The 27007-nt window shown below is 33.8% G+C and overlaps 1 protein-coding gene across 6 annotated transcripts in view; it reads right to left on the reverse strand.

Moving 5' to 3' along the window:
- LOC128167053 (uncharacterized protein DDB_G0271670-like) overlaps positions 1-26569 on the reverse strand; it is a 34250-nt gene extending 7681 nt beyond the window's left edge. For 2 of the 6 annotated variants that reach the window (XM_052832555.1, XM_052832551.1), the window contains exon 1: positions 942-1092. The gene's annotated coding sequence lies outside the window, so the exon portion shown is untranslated. Of the gene's footprint in view, positions 1-941; positions 1093-6280; positions 6302-7595; positions 7754-25951 lie in introns of those variants that run through there. The other 4 variants (XM_052832552.1, XM_052832556.1, XM_052832554.1 and 1 more) reach the window with 4 other exon arrangements.
- Positions 26570-27007: the final 438 nt, after the last annotated feature.

Genomic DNA, 27007 nt, shown 5'->3' on the forward strand with positions numbered 1-27007 from the left:
GCACCTGGTGTTATAGATTTTTCTTATTAAAAAAATTATACCCTCTACCTAATAATACATTAATGTATCAATAATGTATTATTAGGCAAGAGTAATCAATTTTTCATTATGAGAAAAATATATGACGTCAGGTGCCTGTGCGCTAGAGGATAAGCAAGATCCGATACACTATCCGTCATATTGTGAAAAATACATGCACATAGTCATTGCACTTTTAATCACTTTCAAACGTTTGTAACGTCAAAATAAGACTCATATTAACTTTCATATATTTTGCCTCCGTCTCTGTTGGGCTGTTCTGAATACGGTAGCTTTCCATACACTTTACAAACAAAATATAATAAGCATGTGGATTACATAGATATTATTCATGTGAATATCTAGAACTGAATAAAATTATTTTAACCTGAATTTGATATCATGACATTTCTTTAGCCAGTCCCTCTTTATACAAGGATTTTGAAATTGAGACTTAAAAGTGGAAGAAGGGAAATTAGCATCCGCATTCTAACACCTTGTTCGGCCCCCATCCGGACATAAACAGCGTGGACTTGACTGGGGGATATACAGGCTTATCCTTCTGTCTAAATACTTCCCTTTTTGAATCAAACTACCGCTTTTAAACGTTATGTTTGTGCAGGCAACCGTAACGCAGGGTTCAAGTCACGGACTTTACTGACAGCCATGTTGGTTCAGCACCAGGGAGTGAGAGAGAGAGACTCAGAGAGAGAGCAAGCAATTCTCCGGAGTACATTCGTATGCAGTACTTAACAATGGAGCCCTCTCTGTCATTTCTCGCTGCTGAATTTCGTATTCAGACTAACACCTAACACCATTTAAATATTATCCCCGTAGTCTAAACAAATGCAGCCGAACTTACTCAATGTAATATTCTCTCTGTTTTAAACAATGGCTAAATAAGCATGCTTTATGGTACTTACTTCATGGCGACACAAGCCGGACCCAGTAGAGAGAGTTTGACCACAAGCCGAGGGCAACAACACTGATCAACTACGATAAAAAAAAATGTAGTAACCGGCCTGACATGGTATGTCTTCACGTATGAATGATCATTCTGTTTCACCGAAGTTTAAATGGACGGTCGAGTTTGTGGGACATTGCGCAATTTGAATTGGGGTATAAATGTGTGTGCATGCGTAAGAGAGAGAGAGAGAGAGAGAGAGAGAGAGAGAGAGAGAGAGAGAGAGAAAGAGAGAGAAATGTCTGTAAACTTATTGTAAATAGTCGACATAATTGAAGATTGGTGTTAGAATGCTTGATGTGATAGTTTTGTTGTAAATTTACAAGTTATTTGTAGAAAAATGCCTTAACATGATGGCCTTTCGATACTTACTATATTTCAAATATTTGACGTCATGTTCAAGGGGCGACAACTTTAAAAAAAAGGGGAATAATCTAGCTTAAAAAAAAAACAAAACCCAAAAAACAAAAAACTGCCATGTTAAAAGATGAAGCTAATAACACCGTGCCGGATAGTTATGCCCGTCGCCAAGGTGGCATTTTTGTACCCGCTTAAGATGCTGTTTCGTAAAAATCCATAAATATACCAAATAATAGGACATTGCCTATAAAGAGCAAATATCCCATGGGGAAATAACTAAATTCTCTCTCATTCTCTCTCTCTCTCTCTCTCTCTCTCTCTCTCTCTCTCTCTCTCTCTCTCTCTCTCTCTCTCTCTCTCTCTCTCTCTCTCTCTCAGACTTTCAGTAAGGCGTAGCTATCTATTTCTTGTGTAAACAGGTTTAAAATGACGCAGTTTCAAGCAAAATATGCGCCGATTGCGTAGTCTTAGCTCAAAAACCACACAGACAAATCTTGTTGATTTATAAGAGAGATATGGCTGAGTGGCCAGCCATGCGCGGATCTAGAGGGGGGGGGGGGGTCGGGGGGGGGGGTCCCGACCCCCCCTGGAAAATGAAAATTTATTAAATTTACATAGTAAAATTATCGCGAAAATATGCCTCGGACCCCCCCCCCCCCCCCTGGCAAACACAATTATCCTTCCGACCCCCCCTGGAAAAATTTTCTGGATCCGCGCATGCCAGCAATGAAATAAACAGGCCTACGTCACGGTGCTGTTTGACAGAACTACCTTAAGGTCAGACGACATGTTCCTCAATTTTAGATTACTTTTTCCAGGAATTTGTTAAGGGTTTACTACTACTTTGACAAGCTCTCTTGAAAAAAATTAGGGTACCTTACCAGGCATTTCTGCAAAATACTAGAGTATGCAATTTCCTATATAATCTTCTTGAAAATACACTTGAATTGCTAATATAAAAATAAATACATCTAAAACACAGTGAAATTCACTAAATTAGAACTATATCTCCGCCGGGGCGGGGCTTTGAACTCACGACCTCTAGAACCTATACACATCTGGCAGTGAGCGACCACGGTTCTAACCACTCGACCATCTAGACATATGATCAAATCCAAGTAAATTTTGATCATTTTTTAACCAATTATAAAATTAATTTTTTTTATTGGAACTCTTTATTATGAGGAGATACAAAAAAGATTCTCGTGGAACGTGTCATCTGACCTTAAGTCCAAGTTTTTGTTAAAAATTTTCTAATTAGAGAGAGAGAGAGAGAGAGATCTTGTCAGAATGGTTCTACATATAAATCTTACAGGAAATATATTTCCTATAAAAACAGTATTTCCTACAGGAATTAAATTCAGACAAGCAGTTTTCAAACAGGGAATAAAGTGTTCCTATCTGTTCTTTCAAATTTCTATAAGAGTTTTGTTAAAGTCATATCGGTATTTAAAAGATCAATAAGAAGCTATTTTACTCCTTTAGGAAACTCCAATCAAATCAAATCCAATAAACCCCGAAGGGCTTTATGATAGATTTGATCACGCCCCGACCGAAATTATCACCTCATAATATTCAAAGAATGATTCCTTATTACTTATATTTATAATTTTAAACCATCGTACGATTAAATATTTAAATATAAATAAGCAAACCCCTCTGGCGCCTCAATTTGACTTTTTGAGTTATATAGTACAAAATCGATACGTAGTGTTATCACAGGCAAAGACACTGGAAAATGTAAGTATAATTGAATATCTTTCTCTGTTCGAATTCTTTAGAGAACATATTCTTCTAATCTGGGTAGTTTATCTAAAGATATGGGGAGGGAAGCAGCTTGACAGGTTTGATTTGGATCAAGACTGAACATACACTGTTATTGTTGTCATCTTCAAGATATCATTTAATATTTTCTGTAATTTAATATTTTTATAACTGGAAATTTGGTGAGTTCACATAAAAAACTGATAAAAAAATTGATCGTCGTTTCATATGTGAGGCATATGCCTCATTTGCCTCCATTGCGCTACGGCCGTGCACGCACTTCTATATCAACTTCTTTATCATAATTAATACACCAGCATATAATTAAATGTAAACACAGTACATACAAACCCCATGGGACTGTCTTGAAATATAAGCGATATTAGGGTGAGGGAAAAAAAACGCAACAGAGGGCGAGGATTCCCGTCGCCTAATTCTAACTTATGTTTCAAGAAAGCAGCCATGAATTTCATTCAAAGATCAATTTATCATTTTTATAAATAAACAAATTACCGTGGTTTATTTGGATGCAAAACAAAGCAACAAAAAATATTAGATATAGAATAAATTACATTTTTTTCTGTTTTATTTAAAACCATTATTTATGTTTTTACAATCCAGCATATATATATATATATATGAAACCAGGCTTTTTTTTATTGAGGAAAGCTTAGTTATTTCTAAGTTGCATCTCTGATATAATGATATGCATACTACTATACTACTTTCTTATGAATTTTCCATCGTCAGCGTCGTTTCCCCAATTCCCAGTTAATTGCAAATGGCTTCCTAGTTCACGTTCTCGCGAGAACCAGGAACAATTTTTTTGTATTTTATAACTGACGTTGGTAAATAAAATGCTGTTCAGGAATTGCAGTGTATTCGAAGCGGATTTAAACGACACACTTGGCTCATGTTACATGTACTATGCCGGAGCAAACGTCCTTCTATAATCGATATTGAAGGGATTCCGTGAATTTTTCACGAGAGATTCGGTCCCATCTGATTTTACAAAAAGCAGTTAATTGAAGGTAATCTGAGTGCTGTATATATATATATATATATATATATATATATATATATATATATATATATATATATATATATATATATATATGTGTGTGGATTATTTGTATATAATTTATAATTGAAAAAGACGGTTTTGTATATCACACGTACTCAAAAATGAGAGAGAGAGAGAGAGAGAGAGAGAGAGAGAGAGAGAGAGAGAGAGAGAGAGAGAGAGATGGAGATGAACATTTATATGGGGTACCTAAAAGTGGAGAGGTATTAGTTTATAAAATGGGGCGAGGCGCTATTATATATTAAACAACTCTTACAAATAAACTAGGTTATTTCACGACATAAATACACGAGGGAAGGGGGTATATACATGTAATACAGTCAATAAACAAAATTAAAATGGAAAATGACCAATTATAAACTAGAACTGTCCTAATGGGACTAATACCCCCGCTAGGCTAATTTCAAATGGGACAAATAATTGAATTGAATAATTAAGGTTTGGAACACATACAAAAAAAAATTTCTAGAATTGTAAAAAAAAAAGTTAGTTAACAAAGAAAAATTAAAATCAAAATTGTCAGAATTTCACTGTAAATACATATCTATAAGAGTAATACATTTACAAATGTATGTATTTGATGATATATTTTTTTAATTTAATTGATTTAAAGAAAAACCAACAAAATGACAATAACCCCTCCCTTTGCAGTGAATAGAAATACATGTACTGGTAGCCAAGCAATGCTCTTCTGTTGATAAAACTTTCAATATCTTTCTAAGTAGAGTCTTGACAGATGCAATTAGTTGTTTCAAATTTTCCTCACTTTCTCCTATGGCACAATGGAACTCCATATCAGAAAATTGATCCCATAGGACTATGATTTTCTTTGATGATCTTGTTAAATTTAATAAAATCCCAAAACATTACCATAATTACCATACTATGTAAAAATATGTAAAAAAGAAAATTTAATATTACAAACAATTTTAAAATTGCCAAAACACTACAATCATATCAGTAATTTTGAATTTCATTTAAATTAATGCCCAATAGGGTCACTTCATCAATTTACTTGACAAATGAATTTAAACAACCTCTAAAAATAGTTTAACTTCTTCATTAATAATTATATTATTTATTTCCTTATAATGATAGACCTTTTGGTTTACATGAAACAGTTTTAAAATAGCCCCAAAACCATCACCCATTTTACAGATTATCAATTTCCCCTAAACACATGCTCCATCTGAACCATGGCTCAGATAATGGCTCCCTTGGGACAAACGAATTCAGCCACACTTGTCTTTGATGTTCTTATTAGCTCCTAAGAATTTATCATTGACAAACAAAAACTTTGCATTGTCAGTTGATAGAATACTTATAAAAAATATTTTTTTTTTATTAATTAAGACATAAAGACAAAAAACTCCATCTGGATGTATTTATATAAATATATTTTAGAGTGTTTTCTATTAATTAATTAATAAAATCTGTAAGGATTACCTCCCTTACTTTTCAACATTAGTGTACAATATATAGAATAAGGAAAATGAAAACTGTCATAAAATCATTAAATCTTGTCTGATCTAAAAAAAAATTGCAGGTGCACATCTTCAGATGGTGTTCAACATATGTACAAATTTTCAAACTGTTCCATGCAGTAATAAAAAATTCTATAGGGGGGACAAAGTTGCGTCTACAGACAGACGGACAGACGGACGGACAGACAGACGGACAGGGTGAAACCAATATACCCCCCTAAACTTCGTTTGCAGGGGTATAATTAATGAAGTTTCTCCATACTCAAATGAATTCTCGTGTTATTGATTTATCCGGGCATGGAAAATTTAGAAATGTAACAATGGAATAAAACTGAAATAAGAAATAATTGAATTGGTTCATAAGTAATTGATTATCAAGTTTTTTAATACTAAATTTATGGCGTGAGATTTTCTTTCATTTGCTGCGCTCGCCCCGACGGTCGCACCGTAAAACATTTAAAATGTAGTTTTATATATGCGTACAATAGGCTTAGGAACCCCCTCTACTCCCCGCAACTTCCCTGTAACAAATATCCACTCCTCCCCAGAAAAAAAACCTGACAGATGGAATCGAGAGAAAAAAATCATATAACACAGATTATCTACCTTTAGGAGCAAGAACAGTGAAAACACGTTTTAACGTATGTTGTGCCCACAATCGAAATTGTAAACACTGTATTTGAATAGCATCCAATGAATAGATTGAAACCTCCGAGGATTTACAGGGAGTTCGTCAGTTATGTTCAATCTCTCAGCATGGACTAATAAGCGTCAATGACTATCGTATATCAACACCATATACCTTAGATGACATCCCTCGGCAAACCCTCATTCGACGGCAGTAACATATTGTGTGAGGATGATCCGCGGGAATTTTTAAGGCGAGATAATAACATAACAAACAATCAAATTTCAAACATGCCATCTGTTGTTTATACACTCTCTAAATATCCAATTGCCTCGTAGTGTTCAGCTAAATCGTTCAGTATGATCCTGCTGTTTCAAGATATTTCACGATAATTATTTTCACTAAAATTCATACAAATAAAAAAAAAAAAAGGAAACAAAGAAAAAAGGAAAGAAAAAGGGAAAGAAAAGATAACTTACTATCAAATTTATTACATGTACATTAAACTAACATTTAAAAAAAAAATTATACGTAAGCTATTCAATTAACTTAAACAACTCAAAATCATTGTGAGTAAATGGTATTAAATGAATTTAAATGAATCCACTTTGTCGAAACATTTTTGTTATATCACTATTTGTCAAATCCAGCTCTGGCTCTGGCGACCTCATGATAAATATGATACGGGGAAATTAGTAATGCATTTAGAAACTTTTAGAACTGGGGTAGGATGTGGCATCGATACTAATATAATAAAAAAAAACCCACGGATTTGTTTTTTTTTCCTTCTTTTTTTTGTTTTTTTGCTTTATGAAAAAGGGAGTTTATGTATCGGAGTCACCCCTGAATCATCATCATTTACTGTCAAATTGTCATAATGGCCATAATAGATCGATATAGGTACATGTATACTGTGACATTTTGCTACACCTTGACCTGGACGGACATATAAAACACAATGGTTTAAACAGTGCACCTTTCTGGTAACTTCCTCACCATAGACAATTTATGAGATCTCGTGATTTTGTACTGAGAACGAAGTCTTTGTCTTGGCGTAAGGCTACAACACGCGTCCACAGTCATTACAGTTCACCACAGAACGCATCTACACCACTGAATACTCAAAAATAAAAAATAGGCTTACTTAAACTGCATCTTTTACAACTTCTTGTACAATGAGAGACAATCAACCAAGTGAGCTTTCCCTGGAATCCAAAATGTTTACCAAACTACAGACCGAACACAGAAAAAATTGTTGGATTGGCGAAAAAAATCTCTCCTAATCTTTCTTACCTCTGAAATGCTTTAGTCCTTCCACTCCGTTCTGTTTCACGACCAATGATTAAATTCTTGACTATATAAAATCATTTTAACAAGAGTGTGGGCTTTAGGTGGGATGTTACCATCTTTTTAGCTCATCAAAGCAAGTTGTCAAATATTGAGTACATTCACTTTTAATTCGCTAAAAAAGCTCATCAATATTCATAAACATGTACTGTCGAAATCTCGGAATGTTTTTTTTTTCAATGAGTAAAACTGACGATGTTTCAACTTAAATTAAGTCGGACAAGTTTCGTGACATTCAGTGACTGGACAGTTAAACCTGAGTTGACCTGCCTCCATCAAATCTAAGTCCAAATTCTTGTTAAAACAGCTCTAAGAAACGATGAAACTCAAGATAGGAAAGGGCTGTCTATCCGTGTCTTTGTCCCTGTGACTCCCTGGTCGTCCCTGTAACACGTGTTCCATTGATATCCATCACTTAATCACGAGCACGCTGTTTTCAGGTCCGTAAGTAATAAACAAAAAGAACCGCGTGTTTGATCAGACGTTTTGCAAGATTTGGTCGATTATACTCATAAACAAGGAACGATTGTTCTCGCGTTTTTCTATCAGGATCATCATAATCACACCAAGAATTTATTATATGCAAGCTCATTTATCGACAACGATAAAAAGGATGCTGTATATTTTATCTATTGCTCGATCTACAACTATTTGTACAATCAGCTGCTTGCATTGTATGTATGACTTATGAAATCTTACAGTATTTCTATAATATTTTTGATCTTTTTAATGTTCAATTATGAAATTCACGCTTATTTTTTGTAAATATTCTTTACAATCTCAGTGTATGACCATTTTCTTAGATGCTGTACAAATAATAAAGACTTGGGAGGTATTATATGTATGATATTATGTAAGCATCGTAGTCTAAACTTTATATTGGATAAACTACATGTATTTATGTGCGAGATATAAATGTATATGATAGTTATAATTGTAAAGTTAATACCTATAATCAAATAGAATCTAGTATGAATAAAAGAGAATTTTCTACTTTTTAACCTAAAATGGTGTTAGACAAAACAAGATCTACCAATTTGTAATATATTTATACCTTAGTGATTTGCATTACAGAAAATTGCGAACTGTTAAATAAAAATAACGATAAGAGATTTCTTATAATTATGACTTTTCTTTTGCTTTGGAAAACGACTAATAGTTGAATTTTGACCACACATTTCATCGAATGTCACCACTGCATAAACATCGATATTGAAAATTTATTTTATAATGGAACATTTTCTATAGTTTTAGCTTGTTGGTAAATAAACATTAATATACACTCTATCACATTACAGTCTGGGTGCAGGTAAGGCAGATTAAGTGTTAAAAAGTATTGAAAGTCTGATAATCTGTTAAGTTACTAATAATCTCTCTATCTCTTTCTCTCTCTCAGGTTTGAAAAATAAGTTGCAAGGTATATAATTTGTGATAAAATTGATATGACACAAAGCGTTTTGATGCATAATATATAAATAGTGCCTGTATGGGAGGGTAACAATTGAAATTCTTGACACCCGAGAAAACCAGAAAACTGTTATCCTCCCAAACAGGCACAATTTTTTTTATTATAATGAATGTCTTAATTTTTGAGAAATTATTACTGCTTTTATTTAAACAATAAAATGCTATTTTTGGTGATTCATTCGGGATATGAAGGTAGCGACATTTCAGAAAAAATACATAACCCGCGTTAGCGGGTTATGTTTTTTTTTTTCTGTGCAGTGATCGCTACCTTCATAACCCGAACGAATCATCAAAGAAAGCATTTTATTGTTTATATCAACATCTTTCTTTTAGCTAATTGATAAATTGATTATGAAAAGTAAGTAAAATTTACTAAATTACTGTTAATGTATGTAAGTACGTTAGCTAAAAGAAACAGCCAAATCGTCTCCTGTGAGACTTTGAGTCTGACATCGTCATGATTATTTCGTGCAGTCCGTGATTTTTCCTAGGTCGCTATAGGTTTGGACCAATCAATAAACAGGGCGTGTTAATATCTGTCCTGTCATTTTCTTGTCAGTCAGCCGCTGTAGATTTCGACCAATCGATGAACGGGGCGTGTAGATTTCAGTCTGGCTGTTTCTATATAGAGCTATGAATTAACTATAAGTTTCCGTAAGAAATAGAAGGAATAATACTTGTTGGATGTAAATATATAGAAATGAAATGAATTCCACGGCGAACCGTACGCGCATAATTTACGCGCATGTAACAATTCGTTGTGTTACCCGATGCCAAGTGTGTTGCTAACGCTGGGGGTAATAAAACGGATTATCAACTGCGTATAAACCAATCAGATTTCAGTATTTTACATGAAAGTATAATAAATATATTTTAAACTGCCTAGTAATTAACTCAAATTGCTGTCTGAGCGCCTTTAAGGCACCATTTTAATTTGTTTTACTACTTCCGAGTTCACATTTCAAAACCTCACATAATAACATGCATTTCTTTACACAAAAAATTAAAGAATGATTTGGTTCAAAAGGAAAAGTAGAGACAAATTATGATATTCTTTAATTGGAGCTAGTAATAAATGAAAGAAAATCAAAACACATTTTAACAGTCAAATAATCTCTACATAATTAGAGCATGAGGTTAAATGAGACTTTCACACGAATAGCATTCGGATGTGAGACATTTATACTTTACAGATCTATCATCATGTGAAATGTATATTTTACATGTTGCGAACATTTTCTATAGTTTTAGCTTGTCGTAAATAAACATTAGTTTACATTCTATCACATTACAATCAAGCAAAATTTTACAAGAAGTGAGAAAAGTAAATAATGTTAATTTACCAACAAGCTAAAACTATAGAAAATGTACGCAACATGTAAAATATACATTTCATATGTTGATATAATCAATTAATCCCTCAGATATTATAATCATTAATGATTCAGATAATAAAACCATGTCATCAGCATAAATCATTAAAACAGTGATATTTCTTGGAGTACAAGTATAATATCTTCATAATTTGACGTAATGTATGAATTCTCAAAATCATTCAAATAGAAAAAAAAGGTAGAGGAGGCAATGCCTCACCCTGAAAGACTCCTTGCTCTACATTGAAAAATTCACTTAAATTATATTTAAATTTTACACAACTCTTGATATTCTTATACAAAGAAAGTATACCCTGAAACATTTTTTCCAGGGGCCCGATTCACAAAGATTTCCTAAGATGTTTCCTAAGACAGAACTTAAGATATGCCTAAGTTATAACTTAGGAAGTGCCTAAGATTTGTCATAGCTGTTTCACAAAACTTTCTTAGCGTAACGCAGTTGACCAAATCTTATCTTAAGATACATTGTAAGCCACTTTTTAATCATTTCGTTAATTCCTAACTTATATCGATCATGTAAATTTTTTTTTCAATATGACACGGATGTGAACTTTTTAAGTAAACGTAAAAACTCATTTCCTTATTCAACTACACACAAATTAGAAAAAAAAAATTAAAACGTGAAAATAGAGTGTAAATAGTGTAGTGCCTATGTGCATGTACTGAAATTATGTATAATATTTTACCTTCACATGCATACACGAGTAGATAAAAATAACGTAATATACTCGTATATTCTTTGAAAACGGTACTTTTTGAATTTGAGAGATCGCAGTATACGGTATATTCCAAAATGGAGTACAATACTCACATGCAGTGACAAGTAAGATTTAGAATGGAAAGATGTGAAACTTTTAAACTAAGTTTAATGTAATGCGTGTTTTCTTGTAATGGTTGATATAAGATTTTTTTTTTTACAAAAGGAAACATCGCACATAAATGCATCTTGGCTGATAGAGGAAGCGAGGATAAAAGGCAACAATTTCATAATGAAACAGCAATCCTATGGATGATTTGACATCGACATACCTAAACCACTTGCCGGTCACTCCTACCCCTCCCAACAAAAACTGAAATAAAGAATCGCTCACCCCATGGGAAAGGAAACACCTCAAATTTCTTTCGTAAAAGAAAAGCTTATTTGGTGGAGGGATAGGACAAATCATTCTGTAATTCTGTAATTCAGTTTTACTTAGTATTTATTACTGTTTTCAATCAAAATGCTTAAGATATCAGTTATTCTCGGGAATGACTAATTTCATTATCATCAGTGCACTAGCTATAACAATACCCGCTACCCATCTGCGCGTGCGACCAGATAATCTAAAAAAAAATGATAAAATTTAAAGTCCATCCGAAAGATGTTAATTGAAGAAATATATGTATATTTTGATAGTTCTTAAGTTTTCAGTTTAAGAAGTAAAGTAAACAAGTCCTAATGATTTGTGTATTCTTGTATTTTTGTTCAACTTTAATGTGCATGTAATTAATTTCAATACAAAATAAACAGTCGCCATATTGAGTTTGTTCCTAAGACATCGATTTACCTGTCTTAAAGTTAAGGTCAGACGACACGTTCCTCAATTTTAGATAACTTTTTCCAGGAATTTGTTAATGGTTTACTACTACTTTGACAAGCTTTCTTGCAAAAAATCAGGGTACCTTACCAGGCATTTCTGCAAAATACTAGATTATGCAATTTCCTATATAATCTTCTTGAAAATACACTTGAATTGTTGATATAAAAATAAATACATCTACAGCACTGCGAAATTCACTATGTTAGAAAAATATCTCCACCGGGGCGGGGCTTTGAACTCAAGACCTCTAGAACCAATATGCTTCTGGCATTGAGCGGCCACGGTTCTAACCACTCGACCATCTAGACATATAACCAATTACAAGTAAATTTTGATCATCTTTTAATTATTTATAAAATTAATATTTTTTTATTGAAACTCTTTATTACGAGGAGATACAAAAAAGATTCTCGAGGAACGTGTCGTGAATAGTGAAACGGATAAGTATTGAACTTAGGAAACAGCAGGCATGTTCACGAAACTTTCCTAAGATATGACCTAAGTGTGTTCCTAAGATATGACTTAGGAAAAAGGTTAGGAACATTCTAAGATCAACTTAGGACACGTCTTAAGATGTAGCTCGACGGTATCTTAGGAACATCTTAAGTTAGGATATCCTAACCTTCTACAACCATTCTTATTTTTCACATTTATTCATTCAGATCGAATTTGAGAGACTTGTGTAGGGATGCATCATTAAACATTTTGCCAGAAAATTGTACGTCTCGGTAGTTAACTTAATAGGCCTAAAACCAGTAATTTTTATGTATACATTTTTAAAATTTTCATTTACCTAAATATATATCAGTGACCAATAACAGTTCAGTTTGTTTTTGTTTGTTTTTTTAAATGAAACGTCCCCCCTTCCAAAAAAAAAAAATACAATGTTGAAATAAAAAATAACACACGCCCCAAAAAATTCAAATAACTGTTCTTTTCTTTTTTTTTTAAAGAAAATATGTATCAGGACAGAATTGGCTTACAAGCAGATAATTATGTAAACAACACGTGTGTATTGTCATTAAATAATTAACATTGGAGAATCTTGTCATTCAAGTATATGTAATATACATAAACTCGCGATTTTTATAGAATTTGAAACGTTACATAAGGAAACACATGTACCATTACAAACACAGCCAATTTCCCTTTAATCTGCAATATACACGAACATGTTGAATAAGAAATAAGTTGTAATATATTTCGAAAATATATAAATACAGTTCATTCAACATTACAATTTTTTTTAAAGATTGTTTTTTTTTTCCAGAATAAAGTGATAAAAATTAGGAATGATCACGCATGGCTTATATAACCCGATGTAAATTTACTTTTAAGCAAAGGACATTTAAATAATTTTTATAAAAAATTATTAGAATCAAAACAATGAATGTAACGCATTAAGTGTACAGTGCAGATAAAAAAATAAGTGAATAATTTTCATTCGTCAAACAGAGATAGTATTTGCAAAAAATGTCAGCTCCCAGGCAGGCATGTGGTAACGGGGAAGTGGTGAGAGTTCGGGGTCCCCCTCCACGTCATTTTGTTAAAATGAACACACATGATAGAATAAATGACTATGCCCCCCCCCCCCCTCCCGGATTAGGAATTTGATGTTTGTCGAAAATGCTGGAACTGTGGAAAATATTGCTTTATTATACCGGCCTTAAGAAAAGGCTTCACAACATCCCAATATCCCCCAAAACTTGATTTTATAGCTTTAGGATGGTCTTAGGACAAGGTAGGTGTTGTCCTAAAGTTAGGACAAAGTTACGGCGGTTCCTAAATTTAGGAGAGCTTCGAGAAACAGACTTAAGACTAAGACATATCCTAAGATGTACTTAGGACACACCATAGTCCTAAGACAGCTTCGTGAACATGCCTGCAGTTCTTTTCTAACTTGGTCCTAAGTATGCTTTGTGAAACGGGCCCCATGTGATTTTCTACATTTTAAACCATTAATGACATCTACAACCTCTTTTACAGAAATAGGAACATCCAGTTCATCAAATACAGCCTTCATATCACACTCTGTATTTGAAAAATTGATGCATTCATTTCAATGTGACGTAAGCCTGTCTATTTCATTGTCAGCAACTCAGCCATTGCTCTTTGAAATCAACAAGGTGTGTCTGGCTTTTGAGCTAAGACTACGCAATCTGTGCATATTGCTCTTGAAACTGAATCATCTTAAACTTGTTTTGACGCAAGAAATAGATAGCTACGTCCAACCGAAAGTCCAAGTCTTGTTAAAATGGTTCTAAATAGAGCCACGATCAAACCATTCATTGAACTCGAGTAGTTTAAAATCAGTAAAATATTTATACTATTCAAAATCGACTACAGCATAATCTATGATAATAATTCCCAGGTGATTGTAAAAAGTCAATCTTTTCCATTGTACTCAGTCGACTATTCCAATCCCCAATAAGACTAATAGAACCCAAGTCGCTATAAGTTAAAATATTATACTCCAGCTCTTCAAAAATATTTTTATCATATAAATTGTAATAAGTTTTGTTTTCATGTGGTATGTACAGACAACACATAAAAATATCACAATATCAATACAACTTAAATGGGCAAAATTCAAACTTTTTCTCAACAACTGGTTGTAGAGAGGACACCAATGAACCCCCTTCAGATTTTTTTTTCCAGATTTTTAATCTTCAAAATAAGTCTGTAGCTGCCCAGTTCGACAGCTGTTCTGAGTGATTAAAAAAGCATTGTTCTGTTCTTGTATGAATCCTTTTTAAACAAAATGACATGTAGGACTTAATATTTATTGCTTTTATATCTTTTGGCAACATTTTTGGCTAGTTTCGGGCAAAAACCAGCCAGTTCAAGAACTGTTTAAAATTACATTCTTATCCTCAAATGTACAAGATGGCCGCACATCCTCTTTAACGAATGACAAAATAATACCACTTCTTTAACAAAACACTTGAAATTAAAAAGATAGAAATGAAATGCACTACCCCAGCAGGCATGTTCACGAAACTTTCCTAAGATATGACCTAAGTGTGTTCCTAAGATATGACTTAGGAAAAAAGTTAGGAATATCCTAAGATCAACTTAGGACACGTTTTAAGATGTTGCTCGACGGTTACTTAGGAACATCTTAAGTTAGGATATCCTAACCTTCTACAACCATTCTTATTTTTTTTCACAATTATTCATTCAGATCGAATTTGAGAGACTTGTGTAGGGATGAATTATTGAACATTTTGCCAGAGAAAATTGTACGTCTCGGTAGTTAACACAAAAGGCCTAAAACCAGTAATTTTAATGTATGCATTTTAATAATTTTACATTTACCTAAATATATATCAGTTAACAATACCAATTTGGTTTGTTTTTCTTTAAATGACCCCCCCCACCCCCCAAAAAAATAAAATAACATAAAATAAAAAGTATTATAAGCCCCAAAAATTTCAAATAATTATCAGGACAGAATTGACTTACAAGCAGATAATTATGTAAACAACACGTGTGTATTGTCATTTCATGATTAAAATTTGAGAATCTTGTCATTCAAGTAGATGTAATACATAAACACACGATTTTCATAGAATTTGAAACGTTACATGAGGAAACACATGTACACGTACAAACACAACCAATTTCCCTTTAATCTGCAATATATAGAATACACGAACATGTTAAATAAGAAATAAGTTGTAATATATCTCGAAAATATATAAATACAGTTCATTATAGCATTGAATCATGATTTTTTGAAGTATACACTCTCATAACTGCAGCGGTGTGTGCATACAAATTGAGTAACGCGCGTTAGCGCGTTATGAAAATTTGTATGCACACACCGCTGCAGTTATGAGAGTGTATACTTCAAAAAATCATGATTTAATGCTTATATTTACATTTTTTTTAACTTCTTGCCTTGTCTGCAAATGTGATTCATACCTTAAAATTCCTATCTTATCCTAAGGGTAAGTTAATATTAATGGAAGAGCCACAGTAACAGCCACAAGCGTGAACTTTGATTTTCGCTTGTGACGTTGCAGTTTACAGCGTTCAACGTTTGTGACGTCATAATAAAACTCGTCAATTTGACCTTTGACTACTTGTTGCATTTAGAGGCATTTAAACATCACGGAATTTAATGGAAAAACACAGTAGAATGTAAATATTCAACATTACAAATTGTTTAAAGATTTTTTTTTCAGAATAAAGTGATAAAAATTAGGAATGATCACGCATGGTATATGTAACCCGATGTAAATTTACTTTTTATAGCAAAGGACATTTAAATAATTGTTATCAAAAATTATTATAATCAAAACAATGAATGTAACTCATTTAGTGTACAATGTAGATAAAAAAAAAATAAGTGAATAACTTTCATTCGTCAAACAGAGATAGTATTTAACGAAAAAAAAATCTTAATTTGTCAGCTCCAAGGCAGGCATGTAGCAACGGGGAAGTGGTGAGAGTTCGGGTCCCCCTCCACATCATTTTGTTAAAATGAACATACATGATAGAATAATTGACTATGCCCCCCCCCCCTCCCGGATTAGGAATTTGATGTTTGTCGAAAATGCTGGAACTGTGGAAAATATTGCCTTATTCTACCAGTCTTAAGAAAAGGCTTCACAACATCCCAATATCCCTAAAAACGTGATTTTATTGCTGTAGGATGGTCTTAGGACAAGGTAGGTGATGTCTTAAAGTTAGGACAAAGTTATGGCGGTTCCTAAATTTAGGAGAGCTGCGAGAAACAGACTTAAGACTAAGACGTATCCTAAGATGTACTTAGGACGAACCATAGTCCTAAGATAGCTTCGTGAACATGCCTGCTGGCCTTTAATGTTAGCGGACCTCTTCTTACACGGGCCGGTGTCGTATAATTTAAGGTCCGGTCCGTAAAATGGTCCGGCCGGACCTTTAATGTTAACATTTAAGGTCCGCCTTACCCCTATAAGAAATGGTCCTACTCGTAGTCACTTATTGGGATTTATCTCAGAGTTATTATTCTTTTTGCTCATGTGCATTTACATGTATCCAAAATATGTCTTTGTTTATATAAACCATTCGGCCATTAGCGTGTGGTACATCACAGTAAAGCCGTATCTATGGTGTTCCGATGGGGCCACTTCGACCTTCGCACTTTCGCCTTTAGGTCGAGGTGCGAGAGTGCGAAGTTGCAACGGCAAAAGTGCGAAGATGCGACGGCGAAGGAGCGAAAGTGCGAAGATGCGACGGCGAAGGGCGAAGATGCGAAGGCGAAAGTGCGAAGGTGCGAAGGCGAAGGAGCGATACTACTATCGCACTCTCGCCATCGCATCTTAGCACTTTCGCCTTCGCCTTTTTATAACTGTGGAGCTCTCTATCGTTTAAAGACAATTTTAGCTGTATAAAAGAACATCTGAGGCAGACGATGAACTTTTTAGAATTTATTTTCAACAGCCTGCGCAGATCCATAACTTTTTCTATAGGGGTGGGGTGGATAAATAATTATATTTGTCGGGGTGGGGGAGGGTTCCGAGACATATTTTGGAGATTTTATTATATAACTAGTATAATTAATAAAATTAAATTTTCCGGGGGGATGAGATCTGGACCCTCTCTCCCCCTTAACTGCATGTGTGAAGTTATTAGTAATGAATTTTCCGGGGGGGGGGGACCCCCTCTCCACCACTAGATCCATTCATCAGCAAGGAGTGTCGCATAATGAAATTAGAATGTTATTGTGTTTGATCTACGGTAAACAGACAGCTGGTAAGTGACAGGAGTATGGAAGTGCATATGTATACATTGTGGCGGACATTACATTTCATATGGAGTATATACATGTAATGATTAGGCATATATATATATATATAAAGCCAGCACTGGTAAACATATATGTCACATATATACACATTAAAATATTTATAAACATTCATAGTAAGCACAATGGCCTGGCGCATGCGTACCAATGATATCATAGATTAATCGGAAAACCTTGGCGAGTAAGGTGCATCAAATTCTATGTAATCGACCGAGACTTTCTGAATGCTATCAAAAAAGGCGAAGGCGAGAGTGCGAAGGCGAAGGCGAGAGTGCGAAGTTGCGAAGGCGAGGGAGCGATAGTAGTATCGCTCCTTCGACTTCGCACCTTCGCACTTTCGCCTTCGCATCTTCGCGCTTCGCCGTCGCATCTTCGCACTTTCGCTCCTTCGCCGTCGCACTCTCGCACTTTCGCCTTCGCAACTTCGCACTCTCGCATCTTCGACCTAAAGGCGAAAGTGCGAAGGTCGAAGTGGCCCCATCGGAACACCATACGTATCACTAAATTATGTTGTGGAATATTAAATATTGATAGCGGATTAGATTTTGACAAATTGTTTACGAATCTAGGTAAAAAAATAAAAACATGAGTGTTTTTATATTAATTTGGACAAACTGTTTATTCCCTTTGTCTTTAAATCTCTTTCGGTGTATATGGATTAGCGGAGGGTTTCACGACACGTACACACGGGTAAATGAAGCCCTGCAGGCATTCACACCTTACCTAATCAGAATACACCTATAAGGGCGTGAAAAGACAAAATTAATTAGATGATACATGTACAATGTACTTATAATTAAAATGCATCTTTTGACTGACTGAAGGTAAGGTGTTTAATAAAGGATTAAAAGTCTGATAATTTGTTAAGATATAATCTCTCTCTCTCTCTCTCTCTCTCTCTCTCTCTCTCTCTCTCTCTCTCTCTCTCTTAAGGTTTCAAAAAAAGATAGTAGGTATATAATTTGTGAGAAAATTGCTATGATACAAACATTTGGATGCAGAAATATATTTGTAAACTGCCTAGCAATTATCTTCAGATTGCATTTTAATTTGTTTTACTATTTCACATTTCAAAACCTCACAAAACTAGATGCATTTCTTTACATAAAGAATTAAAGAATGATTTAGTTTAAAGGGAAAAGTGGAGAAAAATTATGACATTCTTTAATCGGAGCTAGTGATAAATGAAAAAAAAAATTATCAGTCAAATAATCTCTACATCATTCGAGCTTGACGTTAAATAAGACTTTCGGTGTATACGGATCAGCGGAGAATTTCACGACACCTATACACGGGTAACTGAAGCCCTGTAGGCATTCACACTTTACCTAATCAGAATACACCCCTTAAAGCTCCACTGTAGTGTTCTGCGCAACAAATATTGTCTGTTTCCCTCGTGCTCTGTTTAGTTTTCAATAGATCAGGAACGTATGATAATAAATTAACAATTCGTAGAGTCCATCATTATTTTAAGGTAATTAATAAAAGTACGCACATGTGCATTACCTCATTCATAATTTACTTAGTAGTGTATACGTAACTGTGGTAACTATAAGGGCGTGAAAAGACAAAATTAATTAGATGATACATGTACAATGTACTTATAATTAAAATGCATCTTTTGACTGACTGAAGGTAAGGTGTTTAATAAAGGATTAAAAGTCTGATAATTTGTTAAGATATAATCTCTCTCTCTCTCTTTCTCTCTCTTAATGTTTCAAAAAAAGACAGAGGGTATATAATTTGCGATAAAATTGCTATGATACAAAGCGTTTGGATGAAGAAAGATACGTGTAAACTGCCCAGCAATTATCTTCAGATTGCGGTCTGAGCGCCTTTAATGCACCATTTTAATTTGTTTTACTACTTCACATTTCAAAACCTCACAAAATTAGATGCATTTCGAAAAATTATGACATTCTTTAATCGGAGCTAGTGATAAATGAATTTTTTTTTTATCCGTCAACTTATCTCTACATCATTCGAGCTTGACGTTAAATGAGACTTTTACATGAATAGCATTCGGAGACATTTACACTTTGCAGATCACCAAATACACAACACTGTAGGATTGATAAGAGGGTTGCTCCAAAAGTAGTGTCACAGTTGCAATAAAATCATTAAAACTCGCTGTTATGACAAAATTTCGAACTGTATTATATTTACATATATTCATTTAGATCTGAAAATTTTAGTGCAAAACGATATTTGTTTTCGAAGACAACATATATAGAGCGTTAGGTAAGGACAGTCGCCGCACGCCTGCGACGTTGTTTATGTATTTTTGACGTTTTGTTCTAAAATTCATACTTCTGTGCTTTACAAAGAAATGGTTGGGATGCTACATGTATATCCACACTTTGTTGTAATTGTTTCTATTAAATATCAATACAATGTATTTTATCTGTAACATCCGGTCGTCACCGGTACCAAACAAAATTCTATGTTCTATTATTGTAATTTTCAATAGAATTTTTTTAGATTGTTTTTAAAATATTACACAGTATTGAAATGGCAAATACTTGAAAAGCGCATTTTTTCTGTTGAGATATTTCAGATCTTATTGAGATGTTAATTTTCTGAGTTTGTCCGCGCAAGATCTCATTAAAGTCAAGTGACTGAACAATCAATCATTGCTATAAAATAGACCTTAACATGTTAATGTGCAGAATAGATACAGTGTATCAGTTATTAGTCCATCTCTTCAGAAAAACGGCTTTTAAAAGTTTTTGCTTTTTTAATGAAAAATTCTATCTATTTGACATCCTTTCGAATGAAATATACATTATCCTCATTTGAGAAATTTCAGATATCTATTTGACATGTTTCTTTTCTGATTTTGTACGCGCGATATCTCAAAAACAGTAAGTGATTGAGCAACCAATCTTTGCTTTATGATAGACCTTTTTATGAATATGTGCAGAATACATATCAATAACTTGTCTGTCAGTTCTGGTCGTAACCAGAAGCAAGCAAAATTGTACTTTTTACTTTCATAATTTTCGATAGAATTTTCAAGACTTTTTTTTTTAATTTCAGTGCATTATTGTAATGGTAAATACACGATTATTGCTTTTTTTCTACTGAGGTATCTCAGATATTTTCAGAATCTTTTCTGATTTTATCTGTGCAAGACTCAATAACAGAAAGTGGTTGAGTAACCAAGATTTGCTTTATGATAGACCTAAACATGTAGATGTTCAGCAAAGGTATCAATGATTTATCCGGCATGTCTAGTCGTCACCGGAACCAAACAAAACTGTATTTTTTAAAACATCTCTAATTAATGATAGTATATTCCAGATTTTTCCAAAAATTCAACCCAGGATTAAAATCTCATGGTAAATCATTGTGATGATTATTGCGTTTCTTATGTTGAGATATCTCGGATATATCATTTAGATGTCTCTTTTTTTGGGGTTATTTTCATGTTTTATTTGACATGTCAGAATATCAACAGAGGAACACGTTTTCTTTTTTTATTATAGTTTTCCGCTTTGCAATTGCAAATGCAACGAAGTGTTTAATGACAACTTTTGTAGTTTAGAGTTTAGGGTTTTAAAATTCGTCTATGGAAGACCTATTCGTCGCTTGCAACGAGATCGCATCTAGTTATATTTACTTTTCAGTTAAAGAAGTGGGGCCCATTGCATGTACATGCATTGTATCCCCAAAAATACAGTAAAATTAGTGTTATTTAATTTAAAAAAACAAGTAGTAAAACATATTTGTAATTGTCATCCGACGGTTTTTTTAAATTGTGACAAACCCCTGGAATTAATTTTCAAACGATTGTCCGTCTCCTTGAAATAATCTTAAAATAAGGTAAATTTGTGTGACGGTTTTGATTTTCATCTAATGACCTTCTTATCTTTTTATCATGGAGGGGCTGGCAAAAAATGCATGTTATGATATTTGTGAAAAAAAAAATTACTGATACACGTATATGTGAAGGTAGAAGATTCGGCAAATAGATAATTAAGGGGTCCTCTAGGGGGCACAGGTATAGAATATAATTATGTTCACCTGATTTTATTTTATCTCATTGTTGAAAGTTAAAAGGAATGAACGATTTCCTAAACTAAGATGTTACTCTCCTTGTTAAAAGCATTATATATGTTAAATTAACTTATTGACTTATCAATCAAATAGTATATGCTACATCAAAAAAAAAAATGGAAACCTACTCCAAAATTTCCTAAATGTTTGTATTAGAAGCAAACAAGTTTTTAAGCGCTAAGCGCATGCTTAAGCGCTAAGCGCATGCGCTTATAAGGGATGCACCAAATCTCATGATCTTTTTATAAGCGCCACCTAGTGATTATGCTGACCAACGCTCGAATTCTAAAAATAACAAGATCATGGTATCTTTAAGTTTCTATTTAGATCCCAGGTTTTGCAAAATAACGTAGAGTTGTTGGTTTATTTAATCAAGATCAGAACAAATGGCAAACTGTCACAATATCAGTGAAGTCTGAGGGTGCATTGGCGATTACACAACTAAACATGCCATGAGACATTTTATGCTGCTATTATTAGTTGCATGTTGGGTAACCGCTGTGCGATGTTAACAAAGGATGGCCAGTGGTGCGGATCTCGGAGTGTCAAAGCATGTGATCAGAGATATTCTCTTGCCTTGTTGCTATATCAAAAGTTTACATAGAAAAAATTTGAGACCCTCAAAGGCCGACAAATTTATCAACGTGATATTTTTAAAAATATTTGTTGTGTAACTTTGATCTTTTGATTCATGTCGTGATTTTCTCGTACAATTTGTCGATTTTAAATTCAGTGACATTTAGTAATATTTTACGGTCCCAATTGGTGAAAAGGTACGGTTAGTTTGTTTTCACTCACTGAGCAAGTGTATTCAAAACTTGCCGTAAACTGTATATATCAACAAGGTTAGCATTTAAAAAAGGAAATAAAGTCAGCCAGCGGAATTTTAATTTTAATTTTTTTAATTTTAGATCAAAAGTGAATTTTACAACCTATAAAAATACAAGATATATAATTCCAAAACGATAATATTATGCGGGTGTACATTGAGTTTTCACGCTTTACTTTAATAACTTTAGGGTAGGAAACAGGCGTGCAGCGGTACAATGTATCACTGCACACCAACTTAAGTTATTTATAAATAGACTTTTTAAATTGCAAAAATCGCTCTCTGAATTTTAAACCACATATCCTCTCAAAGTCGAGAAATGTATATATACGGACTCCGGAACCCAGGGACAATCAGTTTCATAACTTCGAATTTCTTAAACGAAGAATGTCTATATATAATTCCTTCTCAGAATTCCAATGTACACAAGCGCAATCGAATTTTCATCCCAACTTAATTAGTCAGTGCGTGGGCTGACTAATCACTTAAATTACAAACTCCTTTCTTCAAAGTGATTGAAATGGTATGGTCAGGATCTCATACATATGATGCATTTTCATGAAACTGTTTTTTCTTTTACTTTCTGTATAATTATGATTTTAAAATATTAACAATTAACAATGATTTGAAAAAAGTAGCACTGAGGCTGGCTTAGCGCTTTCCAGTACTCTGAGTACTTTGATTATAAGAAATATTAGATAAAAATATGAAATTACTTAATTGAAAAACTTAAAATATTTTCAAAATTAGGGATATCGTTTTTATTTTGCTCATATTAATGAAATGTAATCTATCCTTAATCATCATGATAAAATCATCAAAACAAAAACAAAGATAAAATATAAAACAAACGACAAACAAAACAAATGTTTTGCCTTTTTATCAAATCCTAATGTAAGAGATAGAAATGCATTGAATTCCCTTGAGAAGATATTTCTTTTAACAAAAATAATTTATAAGATCTATCTATGTTTTTTTTTTTATCTACACTTGTATATCTTAACTTCTCTCTCAATTTTCTTTGACAATATTAAAATGAAAAATAATGTTAGGGAATATCTGAGTGATTCGAGACAGTTAATGCAATTTACATGTACAAATATTTTAAACAAAAATTGACTAGCTAGTATTTTTTTCTGTCATATGTCAAATTCCGTATGTTATTCTTTTTAAAGGGGCATGGTCACGATTTCGGTCAAAAATTATTTTTCCGATTTTAATGCATACAATACTTCATTAAGGCAATTTTGATAGGCAGCCAAAATTCGAGTGCCATTTGTTAAGTTATCAGCGATTTACTGAGCTTAAAATTCTTTGCTATATGACATATTTTTTGTTTACATTCTTAATGTCGAAGACCTAAATTGAATGTGTTAAATATTAGGAACTTTTTTTGTTAAGATGAATAAAAAAAAGATAGAATTAGCCATACTTATCCCGTAAAGTTGCTTTTTAGTGCTCAAATTAATCAAATATTACACATGAATATTTAGTTATGGAGAGAGACACATCATCATGATGGAAACACTAGTAGAGAGAGAGAGAGAGAGAGAGAGAGAGAGAGAGAGAGAGAGAGAGAGAGAGAGAGAGCATGAGCATAAGCATATCATGTAATGGTTCGGGCTGGGTGGTTGGGTCGATTATGGGTACTAATATGTTAATATGTTAATCAAAGTAACAGAAATTATAAAAATATATGTATACATGGATAATTAAAAAGAAAAATTGATTGGTATCCTTCACTTTGGGACTTAAAATTGAATTAAAATTAAAACTCTCGAAATTAAAAAGATAGAAATGAAATGTATACCCCGGACCTTTTATGTTAGGCGGACCTCTTCTTATACGGGCGGGACCCTTTTATAGCAAAGGCGGACCTTAAATGTTAAAATTAAAGGTCCGACCGGACCCTTTTACGGGGCGGACCTTTAATTATACGACAGAGCAAAGGTGGACCTTAAATGTTAAAATTAAAGGTCCGGCCGGACCCTTTTACGGGGCGAACCTTTAATTATATGACACCGGCAGCTACAGACCTACAGCATACATGGATCCAGAAACATTTTCTGGAATTGGGAAGGATATGGGAGGGATATATATGTTTGCCGGGAAGGAGAAGGGGGGGGGGGCTACATGTATTTTTGGTAATTTTTACTTTAAAAGAAATAGAAATTCCCCCTGCTTCCTCTAGATCCGTGCATGTGCCGCTAATGCACATGTTAGCTCTACCAGGATATAGACGTGACCTACATACTAGCGCCATGTCCTGTACACGTGTATATCGCAGCACCACAATCAGGATACAGACATTCTGTACATTAGGCCAATATTTCCTTACTCTTCCTTACTTGTTTTGTTACTGTCATTTTATAAGCAAAGAACTATATAAATGGCATTTTGTCACTGTAATTCATGAATGCAGACTTTGTCTATTTATACATGTACATGTATATCATACACACAGCGCATACTCCTAAGTATCATGCCTTATAGTTTTTACCATGATCATTTAGAAGGATCTCCCTCCCCCTATGAGTTTATTTTTAACATAATATTTTCCTGCACAATCAGTAGGTCTTCCGTGAAAAAGGAAGACCTTAACAATAGTCAGAGACACAAAACCTATCTCCATGATGTTCACTTGATTATGAACAATCTGAATGTCTCAACGTTAATAGTCTTCCTGGAATTAATTGTGTTTTTTTGGACAGAGAGTGCGCTGCTACTCATAACAAGGAAGAGGAATAAGAGGAATATTTCATCATATCTGAATATGTGACAATGTTTGCATTGAAACAGCACAATAAAGTTATATAGGCTCCATAAATCATCGCCGATCAAGTGAAGGTTATATGAGCAGTGGCTTATAAACACTTCGTAACAACAGCACTATATTATAATTTATGTGTGGTGGTATAAATACATCCGTCCGGTACGTGTCAAACTATAACAACAGTACACATGTGTGGTACACTACACAATGTCTATCGATATCTAATGTCGAAGTGCGCCTAATTAATGTCGAAATACTAGTAATATCATATCAACAGAACCAAGTCTGGCTTCGTTAACCATTCGAGGTAGAAAATCAAACAATCCTTTCTTTATTGCAATTTCGTGATTTATCTTCTTTAAAACGAGGCGACTTAATTTAGAAAGTATAATTATCTACTGCCTACCTGCTAAAATCTCGGAATCCCCTTGCGTTGTGATGTAAGAGCGTGGTGATACGGAACAGGCTTGACTCGGGAGGTCGCTCGTGTGAGGTTGGAAAGAGTTCACGTGAGAATACCCGGTTGTCGGGTCGATCGCTGAGAATGACCATCAACGATATATGTTCTACCAACTGATTGATCCCGTGTAGTTATCGATTTCTCCGTAACAACGCTCAGCACCATTGGCACACCAGACCGAGGAGCAGCGAGGCTGGGTATACAGCGTATATAATCATGTAGGTGTATTCAGAGAGACAGGTAAACACAGGTGTGACCATGTCAGAGACAGGTATCGAGACAGGAGGTATTGTTTATAACAATAGAATCATGACCTGAGCGATGGATTCTTTGAGTCTGGCAAAACTAGTGCACCATGTGTGTTGTAAATAGATCAGTACTTATCCATTAACGCATTGACCTCTTTGATTTTCATTAGGATCATGCGATAAAAGTAACAATGCCGATGGAAAATCTATGTATAGGATTAAAGTTTACAGCACACCAACTACATGTGCACGGATAACGGGGAAGTATAATTATGACGGCTCTCAAAAGGATGTACAAACCGGAAACTGATACAATGTGCGGAGAGAGCTTATCGAACTCTGATTCGCGCATCACTGGTGTCCTCTGATTAGAACGATAGTAGGCCAATACAAACTACTAGTAATAATACAAGAATTGTTCCAAATAAAATCGAGTCATATTTGCCACCCCCCCCCCAATAATAAATTAAAAAGCATTGCATATTATTTATATATATCTCTAGGATATTTTTTTTACTTTCTTTATGTTTATGTTGTACAAAAAATAATTTTTTCTTATTTATTTTTTTGTACGTTCTTTATATTTTTCATGTTTTTTAATCTGAAACGTCTTCTTAATTCAAGTTTCATTATTAAATGGACTTGACAATAAGACGAGATACAAACACCCGAATTTTATTTAACAGACGCGCATTATTGCTGCATATATATCCTGCCCTAGCACATGAAGTGGGGAATGACGGTTAATAAAAGT

The sequence above is a fragment of the Crassostrea angulata genome, chromosome 10 (assembly GCF_025612915.1).
Source record: "Crassostrea angulata isolate pt1a10 chromosome 10, ASM2561291v2, whole genome shotgun sequence".
Taxonomy (NCBI): domain Eukaryota; kingdom Metazoa; phylum Mollusca; class Bivalvia; order Ostreida; family Ostreidae; genus Magallana; species Magallana angulata.